Consider the following 19,236-nt stretch of genomic DNA (forward strand, 5'->3'; position numbering starts at 1 on the left):
GCACTTAGAACAGTTCTTGGTACATAGTAAGTCCTTAACAAATACCATTAATTATTATTATCACATGTGTCTCGGCATCATCAATTTTGCACCGACTCCCAGGTACTGATTCCACAGGGGCAAGAGGGCCGGTAGCACCCCCAAACTTGCTGACACAGGTTTTAAAGGGTATTTGTTAAGGAATTAACATGCATCAAACACTTTTCCAATCTCTGGGTTAGTACAATAAAATTAGGTCTGGGGCTCACAGCCTAAGTAAGAGGGAGAAGAGGTATCTCCACTTTACAGTTAAGGACACTGTGGCACAAAGAAGGTGAGTGATTTGTCCAAGGTCACAGAGGAGGCAATTGGCAGAGCTGGGATTAGAACCCAATTCCTTCAGACTCCCAGGCCCATGGTCTATTGACTAAGCTATGCTGTATCTCTGTCTGAGGAAAAATGAGAATTCCAAACAATATTACGAAGCCTTGAATCGATGACTTGCTGCCCCACAGAACTTACATATAGAGTCACCTGTATCAATATAATATATTTATTTTAATGTCTGTCTCCCCTGATGTCTACCAATTCTGTTAGAGCATACTCTCCTAAGCACTTAATACAGTGTTCTGAACCTCGTCAGTGCTCAATAAATGCCTTTGATTGATTGACTAATGTCTGTTCCCCCCTCAAAACTGTAAGCTCCATTTGGGCTGGGAACATGCCTTTCAACTGTGTTATAATGATAATAATAATAATTGATAATTATGGTATTTGTTAAGCATTTACTATGCGCAGAAAACTGTTCTAAGCGCTGGGGTAGATACAGGGGGATCAGATTGTCCCACGTGGGGCTCACATTTTTTAATCCCCATTTTTACAGATGAGGTAACTGAGGAGGCCCAGAGAAGCAAAGTGACTTGCCCAAGGTCACACAGCATACAAGTGGCGGGGCTGGGATTAGAACTCAAGACCTCTGACTCCCAAACCCGGGCTCTTTCCACTGAGCCACGCTGCTACTTTCCCAAGTCCTTAGTACAGTGCTCTGCAAGGAGTAAAACCTCAATAAATATGATTGACTGATTGATTGGGCACTTTGCTTCTCGAAATCTGCCTCCTCTTGGTCCTCATTCCCTTGAAAACCATCCTCTCCTTCCCTCACCACTTCCAACCACCTTTGCTTCCATTCTCACAACCAAAAATTGGCCCCACTCGATTAAATTGTTCATTCTGATTCCACTAGATCATTTTCATCGGGCCAAAATATTTATTGAGGACTACGTTAGACTATAACCTCCTAGAAGGCAGGATTCATGTCCATTTTGCACTTTCCCAAGCACTTAGTTCAGTGCTTTGAACTGAATAGGCAGTGAGTAAACAGCACTGTTTTATTAGAGTACATACAGTAGGAACTACAACCACGCTGTTCTGCGCTGGGATAATATTTGGAGGACGGGAAGGATTTATTCACAGTCAGGAGTCCCGGGTTCATTCATTCCTTCAACCCTATTTATTGAACGCTTACTGTGTGCAAAGCACTGGACTAAGCACTTGGGAAACTACAATATAACAACAAACAGATCCATCCCTACCCACAGCGAGCTCACGGTCTGGAGATTGCTCCAGTCCAGTTCTTGCTCTGCCACTTGTCTGTTGTGGATCCTGGGCAAGTCACTTAACCTCTCTGGCCTAATGTTCCTCTGATATTAAATGGGGACCCAATATTCATTCTCCTTCCCTCAGACTGTAAGCTCTGTAAGGGTCAGGGAGACTAAAAGGCAAAAGAGAAAAGAGCTCAAGGCTCTACAAACATCTCATGCAACACAATAAGAAACAACCCAGACTGTTAGCTTGTCCCCTAGGCTGTAAGCTCGTTGTGGTAGGGAATATGTCTGTTTATATTGGTACTGTATTCTCCCCAGCACTTAGTACAGTGTTGTGCACTCTGTGAGTGCTCGATAAATATGACTGACTGACTGACAACCTTTCCGTGTGTCCAGCTTGGCTCCGTGGAAAGAGCACGGGCTTTGGAGTCAGAGGTCATGAGTTCGAATCCCAGCTCTGCCACTTGTCAGCTATGTGACTGTGGGCAAGTCACTTAAGTTCTCAGTGCCTCAGTACCCTCATCTGTAAAATGGGGATGAAGACTGTGAGCCCCACGTGGGACAACCTGATTCTACCCCAGTGCTTAGAACAGTGCTCTGCACATAGTAAGCGCTTAACAAATACCAACATTATTATTATTATTAACTGTGGATCCACATTGGTCTTGGAGAATCAAAGATGGTAAGGGTTTTGACTAAGGTCACATAGCAGACCTAGCCAGACCCTAAAACCTGTGCCCTTTCCAATAGTCCGGGCTGCCTGGCACTTTTGACCTTTTTTCCTTTGCTTGTGATTGTTGTGGTACCTGGTTGGTTACTTCCACTTTTTCACATCTGGGAGCTCTGGGATTAACCAGAAAGATTTATCCTTTATCTCCTGTTGATAAGCTTCCTCCCCAGCACCCTCCCCAAAGCGGCCTTCAGGTCATGGTTTCTCAGGCTGTAGATGAGGGAGTTGAGGGGGTCCAGGTTGGGGAGCGGGGCACCACAACATAGAGCACAGAAACCAGCAGGTCCAACACAGGAGGCATTGGACACAGGCTTGCAATAGTCCACATCTCCGGTGGAGTTGAAGAAGGTGACGACGGCGAGGTTTGGGAGGCAGGTGGAGAAGGCTTTGGCCCATCCCTCGGCGGCTGACATCCTCAGCATGGCCCAGAAGATGTGCACATATGAGATGACAATGGAGTCAAAGCAGGGAGAAACCAGAAGGGCAGAGAAGGAGGTTACTACATCCTCCTGAATCTTCCTACTGGAATGGGAAAGTTTAATGATATGGGGCCTCTCCCAGAAGAACTGGTGGACCACTTGGGATCCAACTAAGGGAACAGAGAAGGTGGCGGCCATGTGCATGGGGAGGAGAGGCTTCGCTGAGTCACGAGGTGGCCGCCATCTTCCCACAGACCCCATGGTTCATGTAAGCTCACCACCTCCAAGAGCCCTACACAGACTGAACCCCTCTTTTCCTCTGCTCCTCCTCCCCTCTCCATCACCCCTACTCCCTCCCTCTGCTCTCCCTCCCTCCCACCCCCTAACAGTTATGTGAATAGGTACATATTTATTCTTCTTATTTTATTAATTATGTGTATATATAATTCTTTTTTTTGATGTCATCGATGTCTGTCTACTTGTTTGTTTTGTTGTCTGTCTCCTCCCTTCTAGACTGTGAGCCTGTTGTTTGGTAGGGATTGTCTTTATCGGATGCCTGAAATGTACTTTCCAAGCACTTGGGACAGTCCTCTGCAATAGTAAGCTCTCAATAAATACAATTGAATGAGTGAATGAAAGATGACCTCGTTGTGCAGGAGGAGGCAGATGGACTCCTAGGGGTTGTAGGACAACACCGTGAGGAAGAACAGCTCAATACAGGCAAACAGCAGGAGGAAAAACAACTGAAGGACACATCCCAGAAGGTAGAAGTTTCTGCCTTTGGTCAAGGAGTTGGGGCAATGATGAAGATGTAGGAGAGGTCAAGGACGGACAGGTGTTTGAGGAAGAAGTACAAGGAGTAGTGGAGGCTCCGGTCAAGTGTGATGACAGAGACTACCAGTAGATTTCCCATCTGGGACACCATCTAGACCAGGAGGAACAGCGCGGTGTGAACCAGCTGCAGCTCTCAGATCTCCAAGAACCCCAAAAGGGTAAATTCCTTCACTGTCAAGCTGTTGGTCATTTCCAGGGAAATGAATGCACTAAATTCTTGGAGAGAAGGTGTTGAAAGCAACAGTTCTGGGCACTTGATCTGTTGGAACAGGGAAGGAAAAAAAATGCATCTCTGAATTTTTCTGGTAGCTCCGGGTCGAATTCATCCTCACCCAGACGCTGAGACACAATGTTCTATCTCTCCTCCTTCACCTTTCCTGGACCTTTGCCCAAGAGGCCTTTCCTGGCAAAGCCCTCCTTTCCTCTTCTTCCACTCCCTTCTGTGTTTTCCTGATTTTCTCTCTGTATTCGTCTTCCCCAACACCTAGCCCCAAAGCATTTCTGCATTCACACATAATTTATTTATATTAATGTCTGTCTCCCCCTCCAGGCTCTAAACTCTTTATGGGCCAGGAATCTGTCTACCAACACTTATATTGTACTCTTTCAAGCGCTTAATGCTATGCTCTGCCCAGTAAGCTCTCAAACCATTCCACTGATTGATTGGATAACCACTCCATTCCTGATGAATGAGGCTGATTCTCCTCGTAGTCCCTCAACCCCCTCCCTCTCGATACCTCCCAGTGCACAGAGAACCGCCACCACCTTCCTCCCTGAGGCTCAGTACAACGCTCCTTACTCAACTCCTCCCTTCTCGATCACTGCCGATGCCCATTTGCCCTCCCTTTTGTGTGGTATTATAAGCGTTTTCTATGTGCTAGGCCCTGTACTGTGCACTGGGGTAGATACAAACTAAACAGGTTGGACACAGCGCAAGTCCCAAATGGAGCTAACAGTCTTAATCCCCATTTTACAGATGATGAAACAGAGGTAATTACTAGCCTTACTGTGTGCCAGACATTGTACTGAACTCTGAGGGTAGAAGATACAAGCTAATCAGGTTGAATACGGTCCATGTCCCACAGGGGTGAGGCTCACAGCCTTAAAGCCTTAGGCTGTTTTACAAATGAGGTAAGTGAGGCATAGAGAAGTGAAGTGGCTTGCCCAAGTCACACAACAGACAAGGGATGGAGTTGGAATTTGAGCCCAGGTCCTTTTGACTCCCAGGCCCGGGCTCTATCCACTAGTCCATACTGCCGGCTTGGTCACCGCATTTCCCCCATCTTTATTCCTGCACAAACAGCAGGGTCTCAATACCTTTTTCTCCCTCCTACTTAAATCTTGGGCAAGTCCCCTTCACTACTCTATGCCTCAGTCCTCCTTTTGCAAAATTAGGATGCAATTACCTGTTTCTTCCTTCCACTTAGACTGTGAGACCCCTGTCAGTCAGTCAATCAATCGTATTTATTGAGCACTTGCTCTGTTCAGAGCATTATACCAAGCACTATACTTGGACTGTGTCTTACCTAATTAGCTTGTGTCTACCCCAGCTCTTAATTCAGTTTCTAACCTATAGTAAGCACTTTCAGATACCACAATTGCAATTATTATTCAATACCATAATAAACAACCAACAACAACAACAACAACAAAGAAAAAAACACCAGGGCATGACAGGGGATGGAGGGAGATAACTCTCGTCCATGCACTCTCTCCACTGTTCTCGATCTCTCTGCAGGTGGACAGAAGGATCCGATCACCTCTCGTGCTTCAGGCCCACGGTGACCTTCAGTGAAGGTGCAGAGCACGAATCCCTCTTTATAGCCCCGACAGGATGATTCCTGGAGCCAGGTGGGTCCCTTGGCTATCTCCATGTGGCCCTCCAATCGCCATGGAGACTATTCCCCTCCCCATCCTCCCGTGGCCATGGAGACCATTTACTGGACGACCCTTCCACCGCAGGGATGAGTCCGGACCAATCCCAACTGAGAGGCTGAGGTCTCACCTCTGGGTACTGGGGACTGAGGTCCCTATAGGGTTAGGTCCGCGTGGCCCTCTCGTCTCCATGGAGACCATTCCCCATGCATCCCCTGGCCAACACCATCTGAGATTCCGAGTCCTTATGCCCAAACCTATGGACCGGTTTATTACTTATCTATCCCAACCCTGGGCTTTCAGTCACTTCACTTCTCTGGGCCTCAGTTACCACACCTGGAAAATGGGCATTGACTGTGAGTCTCAAGAGGGACGGGGACTGTGACCAACCCTATTTGCCTATATCCATCCCACTCCTTAGTACAGTGCTCCGCACTTCGTAAGTGCTTATCTAATACCACAATCATTATTATGGTCATTATTATTATTAGAAACATCCTCGATGCCAATTTGCTCCATTCTTTCTGGCCAGAAATGCCCTCTCCCACTATATAGGATAGACCATCCCTCTCCCCACCTTGTTTTAATGGAATCTGTAAAGTGTTTACAGTGTGCCAAGACCTGTACTAAGCACTGGGGTAGAAGCAGGATAATCAGGTTGGACAGTCCTAACGCCCATTTTACAGATGCAGTAATTTCAACACAGAGAAGTGAAGTGACTTGCCTGTGGTCACCCAGCAAACAAGTGGCAGAGCTGACATTAGACCTCAGGTCCTCCTGGCTCCAAGGCAAGTGCTGTATTCATTCAACCATGGTGCTGCTCTACGATGCCTCTGTGATATCACTGAGGAAGATAATAGTCTCAAGAATTGGGGAAAGTGTCCATGATGTCACCGAAGGTAAAAGTGTTACACTCGAGGATTGTTGGGGTTCTCTGTGATGTCACAGGCTTAAACTGGCGCAGATGAGAGAGATGGGCGCTGTACTCTCTGGTGATCATCCCTGTCCTCTGGGCTCTTTGTATTTCATGGGATTTGTTAAACAGCTAATAAGAGTCTCTAGATTGTGAACTCGTTGTGGAAAGGGAATGTGAGTACCAGCTCTACATTATTGTGCTCTCCCAAATGCTCAGTACAGTGTTCTACACACAGTAAGAACTTAATAAATATGAATGATTGATTGATATGAGTCAAGCACTGCTCTGAGCACTGGGGTAGGTACAACTTAACCAGAATTTTTCACACAAACTTAACCCATATGGGTTCTAATCCAGGTCTGCCGCTTGTTTGCTGAGTGACCTTGGGGAAATCACTTTACTTCTCTATGCTTCAGTCACCTCATCTGTAAAACGGGGATTAAAACTGTCAGCCTTACCTGGAACAATCCGATTATCTTGTATCTACCCTAGCACCTAGAACAGTTCTTGGTACATAGTAAGTCCTTAACAAATACCATTAATTATTATTATCACATGTGTCTTGGCATCATCAATTTTGCACCGACTCCCAGGTACTGATTCCACAGGGGCAAGAGGGCCGGTAGCACCCCCAAACTTGCTGACACAGGTTTTAAAGGGTATTTGTTAAGAAATTAACATGCATCAAACACTTTTCCAATCTCTGGGTTAGTACAATAAAATTAGGTCTGGGGCTCACAGTCTAAGTAAGAGGGAGAAGAGGTATCTCCACTTTACAGTTAAGGACACTGTGGCACAAAGAAGGTGAGTGATTTGTCCAAGGTCACAGAGGAGGCAATTGGCAGAGCTGGGATTAGAACCCAGTTCCTTCAGACTCCCAGGCCCATGGTCTATTGACTAAGCCATGCTGTATCTCTGTCTGAGGAAAAATGAGAATTCCAAACAATATTATGAAGCCTTGAATCGATGACTTGCTGCCCCACAGAACCTACACCTGTATCAATATAATATATTTATTTTAATGTCTGTCTCCCCTGATGTCTACCAATTCTGTTAGAGTATACTCTCCTAAGCACTTAATACAGTGTTCTGAACCTAGTCAGTGCTCAATAAATGCCTTTGATTGATTGACTAATGTCTGTTCCCCCCTCAAAACTGTAAGCTCCTCTTGGGCTGGGAACATGCCTTTCAACTGTGTTATAATGATAATAATAATAATAACTGATAATTATGGTATTTGTTAAGCATTTACTATGTGCAGAAAACTGTTCTAAGCACTGGGGTAGATACAGGGGGATCAGATTGTCCCACGTGGGGCTCACATTTTTTAATCCCCATTTTTACAGATGAGGTAACTGAGGAAGCCCAGAGAAGTGAAATGACTTGCCCAAGGTCACACAGCATACAGGTGACGGGGCCGGGATTAGAACCCACGACCTCTGACTCCCAAACCCGGCCTCTTTCCACTGAGCCACGCTTGCTACTTTCCCAAGCCCTTAGTACAGTGCTCTGCAAGGAGTAAGAGCTCAATAAATATGATTGACTGATTGATTGGGCACTTTGCTTCTTGAAATCTGCCTCCTCTTGGTCCTCATTCCCTTGAAAACCATCCTCTCCTTCCCTCACCACTTCCAACCACCTTTGCTTCCATTCTCACAACCAAAAATTGGCCCCACTCAATTAAATTGTTCATTCTGATTCCACTAGATCATTTTCATCTGGGCAAAATGCAGAAGTATTTTGCATTTTATTGAGGACTACATTAGACTATAACCTCCTAGAAGGCAGGAATCATGTCCATTTTGCACTTTCCCAAGCACTTAGTTCAGTGCTTTGAACTGAATAGGCAGTGAGTAAACAGCAATGTTTTATTAGAGTACATACAGTAGGAACTACAACCATGCTGTTCTGCGCTGGGATAATATTTGGAGGACGGGAAGGATTTATTCACAGTCAGGAGTCCCCGGGTTCATTCATTCCTTCAACCCTATTTATTGAACGCTTACTGTGTGCAAAGCACTGGACTAAGCACTTGGGAAACTACAATATAACAACAAACAGATCCATCCCTGCCCACGGCGAGGTCACGGTCTGGAGATTGCTCCAGTCCAGTTCCTGCTCTGCCATTTGTCTGTTGTGGATCCTGGGCAAGTCACTTAACCTCTCTGGCCTAATGTTCCTCTGATATTAAATGAGGACCCAATATTCATTCTCCCTCCCCCAGGCTGTAGGCTGTGACTCTTGCGAAACCCCTACAGTTAGTGGATGGGAGGGGGAGGAGGAGCCCGTGAAGGAGGCTGAGAATGTATGGCCAGAGCGATAGGAGGAGATCCAGGAGAGGACAGAGTATGAGAAGCCAAGGTGAGATAGAGTGTAGAGGAGAAGGGGATGGTCGACAGTGTCAAAGGCATCTGAGAGGTCGAGGAGGATTAAGATAGAGTAGGAGTCATTGGATTTGGCAAGAAAGAGGTCATGGGTGAATTTTGAGCGTGCCGTTTTGGTGGAGTGAAGAGGACCGAAGCCAGGTTGTAGGAGGTTCAGGAGAGATTTGGAGGGAAGGAATTCAAGGCAGCGAGTGTAGGCGACACGTTCTAAGAGTTTTGAAAGGAAGGGTAGGAGGAAGATAGGGCGATAACTGGGAAGGGAAGTGGGGCTTAAAGAAGGGTTTTTTAGGATTGGGGGAGACATGGGTATGTTTGAAGGCAGAGGGGAAGAAGCTGTAGGAGAGTGAGTGGTTAAAGATGGAAGGGAAGGAGGAGAGGAGGACAGGGGTGATAGTTTTTATAAGGTGAGAAGGAATGGGTTCCGAAGCACAGGTGGACGGGGTGGCCCTTGCGAGAAGGGAGGAGATCTCCTCTGATGATACTGCAGGGAAGGATGGGAAAGTAAGGGACAGGGTTGAGAGCGGGGGGATGGAGAAGGGGGATGGGTGACTCTGTGGAGCTAAGACCTGATGGTGTTAATTTTTCTAATGAAGTAGGTGGCCAGCTCGTTTGGGGTGAGGGATGGAGGAGGGGAAGGAACAGGTGGCCTGAGGAGAGAGTTAAAAGTCCGGAACAGTTGACGGGGGTGATGGGCATGGACGTCATTGAGGGAAGAAAAGTAGTTTTGCCTGGCAGAGGAGAGGACAGAGTTAAGGCAGGAACGGATAGGTTTGAAGTAAAGAAGTTTGGCTTGAAGCTTCGACTTTCTCCAGCAGCACTTAGCAGCTCGAGCACAAGAGCGAAGGAAGCGGGCAAGGGCAGAGATTCAGGGCTGCGGGTTACTGGAGTGAGAGCGACGGAGGGAAAGGCGAGCGAGGAATTTGAGTTGGGGAGAGAGGGTGGAGTTGAGATCAGTAATCTGATCATCGAGAGTGGGAAGAGTGGACAGGGAGTCAAGGTAGGGTGTAATGCTTTGGAAGAGATGGATGGGGCCAAGAGAGCCGAGTTCTCTGTGGGGGAATAATACAGATTGCAGGGGGGAGGAGTGCGAGAGAGGAGGCAGGTGAGAAGGTGATGGTCAGAGATAGGAATTTCAGAGTTGGTGAGGGTGGAGATAGTGCAGCGGTGAGAGATGATGAGATCGTGGATGTGACCAAGTTGGGGAGTGGGTGAGGTGTGTTGGAGCAGGAGACTGGTAGATTCAAGGAGTGATAGCAGGCGGGCGGCAGAGGAGTCATCGGGTACATCCATATGGATGTTGAAGTCTCCGAGGATCAGAGTGGGCAGAGAGAAGGAGAGAAGGAAGGTGAGAAAGGGGTCAAGGTGGTTAGAGAATTTGGAGGTGGGACCGGGGGGGCTGTAGATGACAGCTACAAGAATCTGGAGGGGGTGGTAGAGGCGAATTATATGGGTTTCAAAGCAGGGGAAGGAGAGGGAAGGGGAAGGAAGGATAGTGCGGGAGGGCATTGAGGTGCGAGAAGGAAACCGACGCCTCCTCCTTTCCTGGTAAGTATGGGGGAGTGGGGGAAGGAGAGACCTCCGCTGGAGAGAGCAGCAGAAGAGACTGTGTCTTCTGGGGTGTGCCAGATCTCTGTAAGGGTGAGGAGGAGGAGAGAGTGGAAAAGGATCAGGTCAAGAATGAAAGGGAGCTTACCTATAATGGAGCAGGGGCTCCATAGGCCATAATTGGGAGCAGCTGTGGAGAAGGAGGAGAGAAAGGGACGGGTGCTGGGGGTGGGGAGGGTTTGGATGGGAATGAGATGGGGGGGGGCGAACCTGGGCGGGGAGAGAGAGATAAGGGGTGGCGATGAGACAGGAGAATTGGGATGGAATGTGGGCGGGGAAGAAGGAAGGGAAGGGGATGGGAGGAAGGTGCTCGGTGGCGAAGAGCGCAAGAGGAGGCGGATGAGGATTGGCACTGGTACAGTGGGATTCTACGAAGGGGTGGGGAGGAGGGGAGGGGCAGTGGAAAATGAGGGAAAGAGCTGGGTGGGAGAGGGGAAGGGGAAGGTGAGGAGGATTGGGACAGGCAGATGAGAACAGGCGGGTTGGAAGGTCATGGTGAAGTCACTGAGGTAAATGACAGCACTGAGATCAGTTATCAATGAACATGCGATAGCCGTAAAGTAATATAAAATATATGATATGATATAATATATTATTAATAAGAGGGTGATGCCCAGAGTCGAATTTTGACTTGTCCATGAGTCTATCAAATCAAAATCAAAGGGCTAGCAGCAAGAAGAGTCCCTAGGCTCTTGGTCCAAATGTCTCAGAGGCTCTGTGGATAGCCGACTTGGAGAAGGGTGGAGCTGTTATGGGGATCAGGGAGGAGGAAACTCCTTGGGAGAAGAGTAAAGAACCAAACATCATGGATGGGCTGAGTAGGTACGAGTGCAGGTAGTAGCTAAAAGTAACACAGTGAGAACAAGGGCAATGTCATCCTGGGGTGGGGCGCGAAGTGGGAGGGGCGGGGATAGTGGGTGGGGGGGGGCGGGAGCAGGGGAGCATTCACCTCTAGTCAGAGCACAGGGTAGGAGGGAGTGGGGGCTCCCCAAGGATGGCCGCTTCTGGGCGGGGGACGGGGTCGGGGGACAGTTGGGGATATAATGTCCCATGACCTTAGGGGTGGGTGAGAGCTGGGGATCACAATGTCCCACGGTCCCGGAGAGAAACAGGGGAGCACAGGGTCCCACGGCCTTGGTTGGAGTGGGGGTGGGGGAGGCGGTGTTGGGGATTACGGTGACCCACGGTCTGGGTTGGCTACATAGACCGGGTTGGCTTCAAGGGGTGGTTCTCGTGATGATGGAAGGGGTGCTAGACCTTGGGAGCTGGAAGGTCAGCGGAGAGATCGGGGATAGTCTGGGAGCTTCACGAGGTTCTGAGGGTCTGCGGGATCTGCGGCGGTGGGGTGGGGGTGGGGGGAGTGAGTCCTTGGTGTCGGTGCCCTCGGGCGGAGTAGGACAGGGGAGATAGTTTATATAAGGTGAGCGGGAATAGGGTCCGAAGTACAGGTATAGGGGGTGGCACTTGCAAGGAGGGAGCAGATCTCCTCTGAGGATACTGCAGGGAAGGATGGGAAAGTCGAGGAGAGGGTTGGGAGTGGGGAAGGTGGAGAAGGGGGAGGGGTGACCTTGGGGAGCACAGACCTGATAGCATTAATTTTGGTAATGAAGTAGGTGGCCAGATCGTTGAAGATGAAGGATGGGAGGGGTGGGAGGAGGGGAGGAGGAACAGGGGGCTTGAGGAGAGAATTAAAAGTCCGTAACAATTGGCTGGGCTGATGGGCATGGGCGTCAATGAGGGCGTCAATGCCTGGCAGGGGAGAGGGCAGAGTTAAGGCAGGAAATGATAAATTTGAAGTGAAGAAGGTTGGACTGATGCTTAGACTGTCGCCAGCTGTGCTCAGCAGCACGAGCATAAGACCGAAGGAGGCAGACCAAAGGAGGCAGAGATCCAGGGCTGTGGGTTAGTGGAGCGAGAGCGTCGGAGGGCAAGGGGAGCAAGCGGGTTGAGTTGGGTAGAGAGGGTAGAGTTGAGAGCAGTAATCTGATCATCGAGAGTGGGAAAAGAGGCTAGGGAGGCAAGGTAGGGTGTGATGCTTTGGGAAAGATGGACGGGGTCAAGAGAGTGGAGGTCTCTGTGGGAGAGTAATACAGTTTTGCAGGGGGAAGGAGTGTGAGGGAGGAGGCAGGTGAGAAGGTTATGGTCACAAAGAGTGATTTCAGAGTTGGTGAGGGTGGAGATAGTGCGGCGGTGAGAGATAATAATGTTCTAAGCGCTGGGATAGATACAGGGGAATCAGGTTGTCCCACGTGGGGCTCACAGTCTTAATACCCATTTTACAGATGAGGTAACTGAGGCACAGAGAAGTTAAGTGACTTGCCCACAGTCACACAGCTGACAAGTAGCAGAGCTGGGATTTGAACTCATGACCTCTGACTCCAAAGCCCGGGCTTTTTCCACTGAGCCACGCTGCTTCTCCTATGATGAGAGATGATGAGATCGAGGGTGTGACCAAGTTGGTGAGTGGGCGAGGTGTGTTGGAGCAAGAGATTGGCAGAGTCAAGGAGTGATAGAAGGCGGGCGGCAGAGGTGTCACCGGTTACAAACTTGTGGATGCTGAAGTCTCCGAGGATCAGAGTGGGCAGGAGGAAGGAGAGAAGGAAGGTGAGAAAGGGGTCAAGGTGGTGAAAGAAGTTGGAGGTGGGACCAGAGGGGCGTAGATGACAGATACAAGCATCTGGAAGGGGTAGTAGAGGCGAATTACATGGTGTCAAAGGAGGGTAAGGAGAGGGAAGCGGGAGGGGAGAGAGCGCAGAAGCGACATGGGGGTGAGAGAAGGAAGCTGACGCCTCAAGGAAGCCAACGCCTCCTCCTTTCCCTATGAGTCTGGGGGAGTGGGAGGTCGGAGAAGGAGAGGCCTCCGCTGGAGGGAGCAACAGACTTTATTATTGATCGGGTCCTTTCCGGTCACAGTTCTTTCTCGCCATCACTGAAAACTGCTTCTCCCCAGGAGACACGTTCTCCCCTCCTGCTCTTCCCAGAGGGGGCTTCATCTTGTCCCATTCCTCCAGAATCAGTGGGAAAGAAGTGGGTGTTGGCTTCCTGCTCATGCCCCAGTTGCGCTTTCGCACCACTCCACCCACCCGCATCCTTTTCTTTCCCTTCTCTGAAACCCATATCTTGCACCTCCGCCGCCCACTGACGATTCTAGAAACTACCATACACCGCTGCTCCCCCAGGTTCCACCTCCAACTTTTGTTCGTTTTGATCCCTTTCTCGCATTTCTTCTTTCCCTTTGCCTACATTGATCCTTGGGGACATCAGTATCCCCATAGATGTCCCTGACCACCCTTCTACTGCCTGCTTTCAAACACTCCTCAACTCTACTGACCTCCTGTTCCTCCCTATATAACCCATTCATCAACTAGGAGACAAACGAGATCTCATCAACCCAAGACACTGCACATACTCCGCCCTCACAAATTCTGAAATCCCACAATCCGACCAAAACCTCCTCAACTGCTTTCTCTCCCCCACACCTCCGCCCTATAAATCTGTACTGTTTCCCCACGGAGACCTCCAATCCTTTGATTTCTTCTAATTTTCTCAAGTCATCATGCCCCATTTAGCCTCCATACCCAAACCACCTTCCCTCCATTACCAGCCAGACTGACTCTCTCAACACCACCCTCTCTTCTGAACTCATCTCACGTGCTCCTCTATCTCTTTCTCACTCTTGTACCACTAACCCACAGCCTTGGGTCACTTCTCCAGTTCTTCTTCCTCCCTCCCGTGCACGAGCCACAGAGTGTTACTGATGGAAATCTAGCTATCAGACCGATTTCGTCAACTTCAGGTTTCTCTCTGCCATGCTTTAGCTCTGCCCTCTATTCTCCCCGGCAAAGCTATTTCTCCACTCTCATTGACACCCATGCCCTTTGCCCTCGCCACTTGTTCCAGACATTTAACTACCTTTTCAGGCCCCCAGCCCTCCACCCTCTCCCCGTCTCCCCCATCCCCTGCCCCCAGTGACCTGCCTACTTTCTATATCAACAGAATTAACACCATCAGGCGTGATCCCCGAAATTCTCCCTTGCTCCTCTCCAGTCACTCTCCTCTCCTGCCCCTTCTTCAACTCTCCCATCTTTCCCAGAACAATCTCCAGAGGATACCTCCTGCCATCTCTCAAAATCCACCCCCTCCACCTGTGCCTCCAGCCCCATTCTTTCACACCTTATCAAAACACTTGCCCCCTCCCTTCTTTCCTCTTTAACGTTTTTCTCCAGAGGATACCTCCTGCCATCTCTCAAAATCCACCCCCTCCAACTGTGCCTCCAGCCCCATTCTTTCACACCTTATCAAAACACTTGCCCCCTCCCTTCTTTCCTCTTTAACGTTTTCAACTGTTCCCTCGCCAATGGCTTCTTTCTCACTGCTTTGAAAGATGTCCATATCTCCCCGTCCTACCCCCCCACCCCCAACCCCACAGCTCCCTCCAGTTATCGACCTATTTCCCTCCTACCATTCCTCTCCCAAATCCTTGAGCGAGCTGTCTCCACCTGCTGCCTCACGGTCCTCTCCTCCATGTCTCTTCTTCACCCCCTCCAGGCTTCTGTTCTCTTCCCTCACAGAAACCACCCTCTCAAAAGTCATCAATGATCTCCTCCTTGCCATATCCAACGGCCTTTACTCCATTCTTCTCCTTCTCAACTTCTCGGCTGCCTTTGACGCTGCGGACCACTCCTTTCTCCTGGAAACGTTATCCAACCTTGGCTTCGCTGACACTGTACTCTCCTGTTTCTCCTTCTAGCTCTCTGTCATCTCAGTCTCAGTCTCTTTCGCCGGCTCCAACTCTGCCTCCCATCCCCTAACTCTGGGGGTCTCTCAAGGTCCCCTTTTCTTCTCCCTCTACACCCACTCCCTTGGAAATCTCATTCCCTTATATGACTTCCTCTATCACTTCTACCCTGATGACCCAAATCTACAACTCCAGCCCTCATCTCTGTCCCTCTCTGAAGTCTCACCCTTCCTCATGTCTTCAAGACATCTCTACTTGGATGTCCTCCCGACACCTCAAACATCATATGGCTAACACTGAACAACTTACCTTCCCACCCAAACATTATTCTCCCGCTCACCTGCACATCACTGTTGATGCCACTATTGTCTTTTTGTCTCACAAGTCCTTAACCTTGGCATTATCCTGACTCCTCTCTCTCATTCCGCTCATGAATTCAAGCTATCACGATGTCTTGTCAATTCTACTTTCACGACATTGCCAAAATCCTCCGCTTCCTTTCTGTCCCAACTGCTCATACATTAATTCCAACACTTATCCTACCCCGCCTTGATTACTGTAACAGCCCCCTTCTTGACCTCCCTGCCTCCCATCTTTCCCCACTCCCATTCATACTCCACTCTGCTAACCAGATCAGTTTCCTGCAGAAACCTTCAAACCATGTTTCCCCACTCCTCAGGAAACTTCAGTGGTAGCAAATCCACCTCCACAACAAACTAAAACTCCTCATCATTGATTTTAAAGCAGTTTATCACCTTGACCCCTCCCACCTCACCTCGCTAGTGTGCTACTATATCCCAGCTCACACACCTGGTTTCTCTAATGGTTAACCTTCTCACCGTACCGTGATCTCATCTTTCTTGTCACCGACCTCGCGCCCACATCCTACCTCTGGCTTGTTACACCCTCCCTCCTCATATCAGGCAGACAATTACTCTCCCCCACTTCAAAACCTTTTTGAAGGCACATCTCCCCCAAGAAGTCTTCCCTGACTAAGAAGTCTTTTACCACTCCTTTCTGTGCCGTTCTTACTAGTTCCTTCATTCATTCTCCTTTCCATCCCCACAACACATATTTATATATGTTATTTTTCACCGATGTGTTTACTGATTTATTCATTGGGCCATTTATTTCTATTAATATCTTTCTCCCCATATTGGCTGTGAGTTCTATATGGGTAGGAATGTGTCTATTGGTTGTTATACTGTACTTTCCCAAGCGCTTAGTATCGTCCCTTATACACAGAAAGTGCTCAGTAAATAAAAGCCCTCAGTAAGTAAATGAATGAATGATTGCATCAAATATAAGCACTCAGCAAATAAAATTGACTGATAGATTGACTGACTGCCTGATCATGAATGACGAAGATGGACAATCAGGAGAGAACGGTGAGGCAAAATCTTAGGTTTGAGAGTATTTCCAGGAGAAGGGGATGGTCCGTGAGGTTCGGAGGAGCTTACGGTTCAAGGAAAATTAGGATGGAATTGTGTCCACTAAATTTGGCTGGAAAAGGGAGGTCATTGGATATGAAGAAAGGCATCTCAAAGATGTAAAGAGAGCATTAAATAGATTTGGAGAGCTCAGTATGTGGGTTGGAGGAGAGGAAGGGGGTTTGGCAGGGGTATACCTCGGATTGTGAGGTTCGATAGGAAGAAAAGTGGGGGAGGGGAATTAGATGAAAGCTGGATGGGGAGGTGAGGTCCAGAGCAGGTTTTCTGGACGACAGGGAGGCATGAGAGAGTCTGAAGGCAAAAGGGAAGGACCCATCAGAGTGAGCAGCTGAAGATGACAGTTGAGGAGAGAAGAAGGATGGGCACAAGTGTTTCTCTACCAGGTGAAGGACTGTGGTTGTAGGCACAGCACAGGAGGAAGAGGTAGATTTCGAAAGCAGGCAGAAGGCCTCCTACTAGGAAACAACCAAGAAGGATGACGGGATGGATGGGGATGGTGACGGGAAAGGGGTGGGACAAGGAAAAGCCAGGATGGAGCTGAAAGGTTAAGGTGGGGACTTGAGGAGGTCCTATCTGATGGTTTCAAATTCATTAACAGAGTAGTACCAAATTTACAAGGGGAAAGAAAGTGAGGAAACAGGGGCATGTGGGGGGGGTTCAGGAAGGAGTTTATTGTCTGCACTTGGTGAAAACAACGGGCATGGGAGTCTTTCAGTAAGGGAGGAGACGTAGGATTACTGAGCTGAGGAAAGGGCAGAGTTACAGCAGGCAGGATGAACTTGAAATGGTGAAAGAAGGCCTGATGCCTGCATTTCCACCAACATTATTTCTATGAGTGAGAGCTAGAGTGGAGGAAGGGGAACTGTGAAGATGACCAAGGGCTAGAGATTGTTTGGTGTGAAATCAACGGAGGGAAAAAGGGGGCGAGAAAGTTGACTTTGGTGAGGAGGGCAAGAGTTCAGAAGAGATATCTGAGAAGAGAGTTCGAATCCCAGCTCTGCCACTTGTCAGCTGTGTGACTGTGGGCAAGTCACTTAACTTCTCTGTGCCTCAGTTCCCTCATCTGTAAAATGGGGATTAAGACTGTGAGCCCCACGTGGGACAACCTGGTTCCCCTGTGTTTACCCCAGCGCTTAGAACAGTGCTCTGCACATAGTAAGCGCTTAACAAATACCAACATTATTTATATCTGTACATCAGGAGAAGGGAGGCACGGAAGGCAGTCAAAGGGAAATTAGGACGGGAATAGTAGTGGGATCGAGGGGAGGAGGAGCGTCAAGAGATCAACAGTCTCTGTTGGGGAAGAGGACTGTTTTGTCAGGAGTTGGGGGATGAGAAGGCAGGTAAGGAGGTAAAGCTGGACTGTTGGCTTTTCCTTCCCTGTCTAATCCTTCATTCCTCTTTTCCCACTCCTTTCGGCATCACCGGATTTGCTCCCTTCATTCACCCCTCCCTCAGCCCCAGAGCACTTCTGGCCATATCCATAATTTATTTCTTTATATTAATGTCTGTGCCCTCCATCCCGCCCCAGACTGTAAGCTTGTTGTGGGCAGGGAACATGTTTACCACTCTATTATAGATACACTTCTAAGCACTTAGTATAGTACTCTGCATATGCTAAGATCTCAGGAAAAAGGATTGATTGATTGATTTCACTGCTTCTGAGACTAAAGAATGCACAATCACTAGAAAACACATGTACACACATGTGCACAGTGAACCTACAAACATACAAGAGCGCACACACTTTGCAATGTGCTGCTCTCTTACACCCCACGTATTTGTTTCACTCTTTGCTCTAGTGACAGTATGATGGGCAAGGGTGTGAGAGGTGGTCTGCAAACTACTAGACAAGGCTCATCCCTCGGCCCTAATGGGAGACTCCATTATTATTATTATTTTTTGGTTGTTGTTATTTAACGGTATTTTTTAAGTGCTGCCTATGTAGCGCACTGTACTAAGCCCTGAAGTACATATGCGACAATCAGGTTGGACCCAATTTCCTAAGTTCTCTACAATTTGCTAAGGTCCTTGGAGGTAAAAATGGAGAGATTTTGTAGGGCATTACTTCTGCAAGTTCATACGGTATATTCTACCCATATGAATTGCAGAAAAAGAGTGGCAGTGTTAAAATCTGGGGCTTACTGACTGAAGGTAGAAATCACCCCTAAACAATTCACGCGGCAAAGTCCAACTGAAACTCCTGTTGATTGTTTGGGTGATACAGGTGGGCGATATCGAGTAGACATATTCTTCTCAGGCTCATTATAGGGAATTAGTGACTGAAAGCTAAACAGAAGCATAGTCAGTGAATAAGCAATGCAAAGAGGTGATCTCCTGTAGGGTAACTCTTACTCTCCCCTGTTGGGTGGGAACGTAGCTGGGGAAGGAAAGAGAGGGAGAAGGAAGAGAAAGAAGGGGAAAGGGGAGGATAATAATAATGTTAATAATAATGTTGGTATTTGTTAAGCGCTTACTATGTGCCGAGCACTGTTCTAAGCGCTGGGGTAGACATAGGGGAATCAGGTTGTCCCACGTGGGGCTCACAGTCTTAATCCCCATTTTACAGATGAGGGAACTGAGGCCCAGAGAAGTTAAGTGACTTGCCCACAGTCACACAGCCGACAAGTGGCAGAGCCGGGATTCAAACTCATGAGCCCTGACTCCAAAGCCCGTGCTCTTTCCACTGAGCCACGCTGCT

Source organism: Ornithorhynchus anatinus, chromosome Y3 (assembly GCF_004115215.2).
Source record: "Ornithorhynchus anatinus isolate Pmale09 chromosome Y3, mOrnAna1.pri.v4, whole genome shotgun sequence".
NCBI classification, from domain to species: Eukaryota; Metazoa; Chordata; class Mammalia; order Monotremata; family Ornithorhynchidae; genus Ornithorhynchus; species Ornithorhynchus anatinus.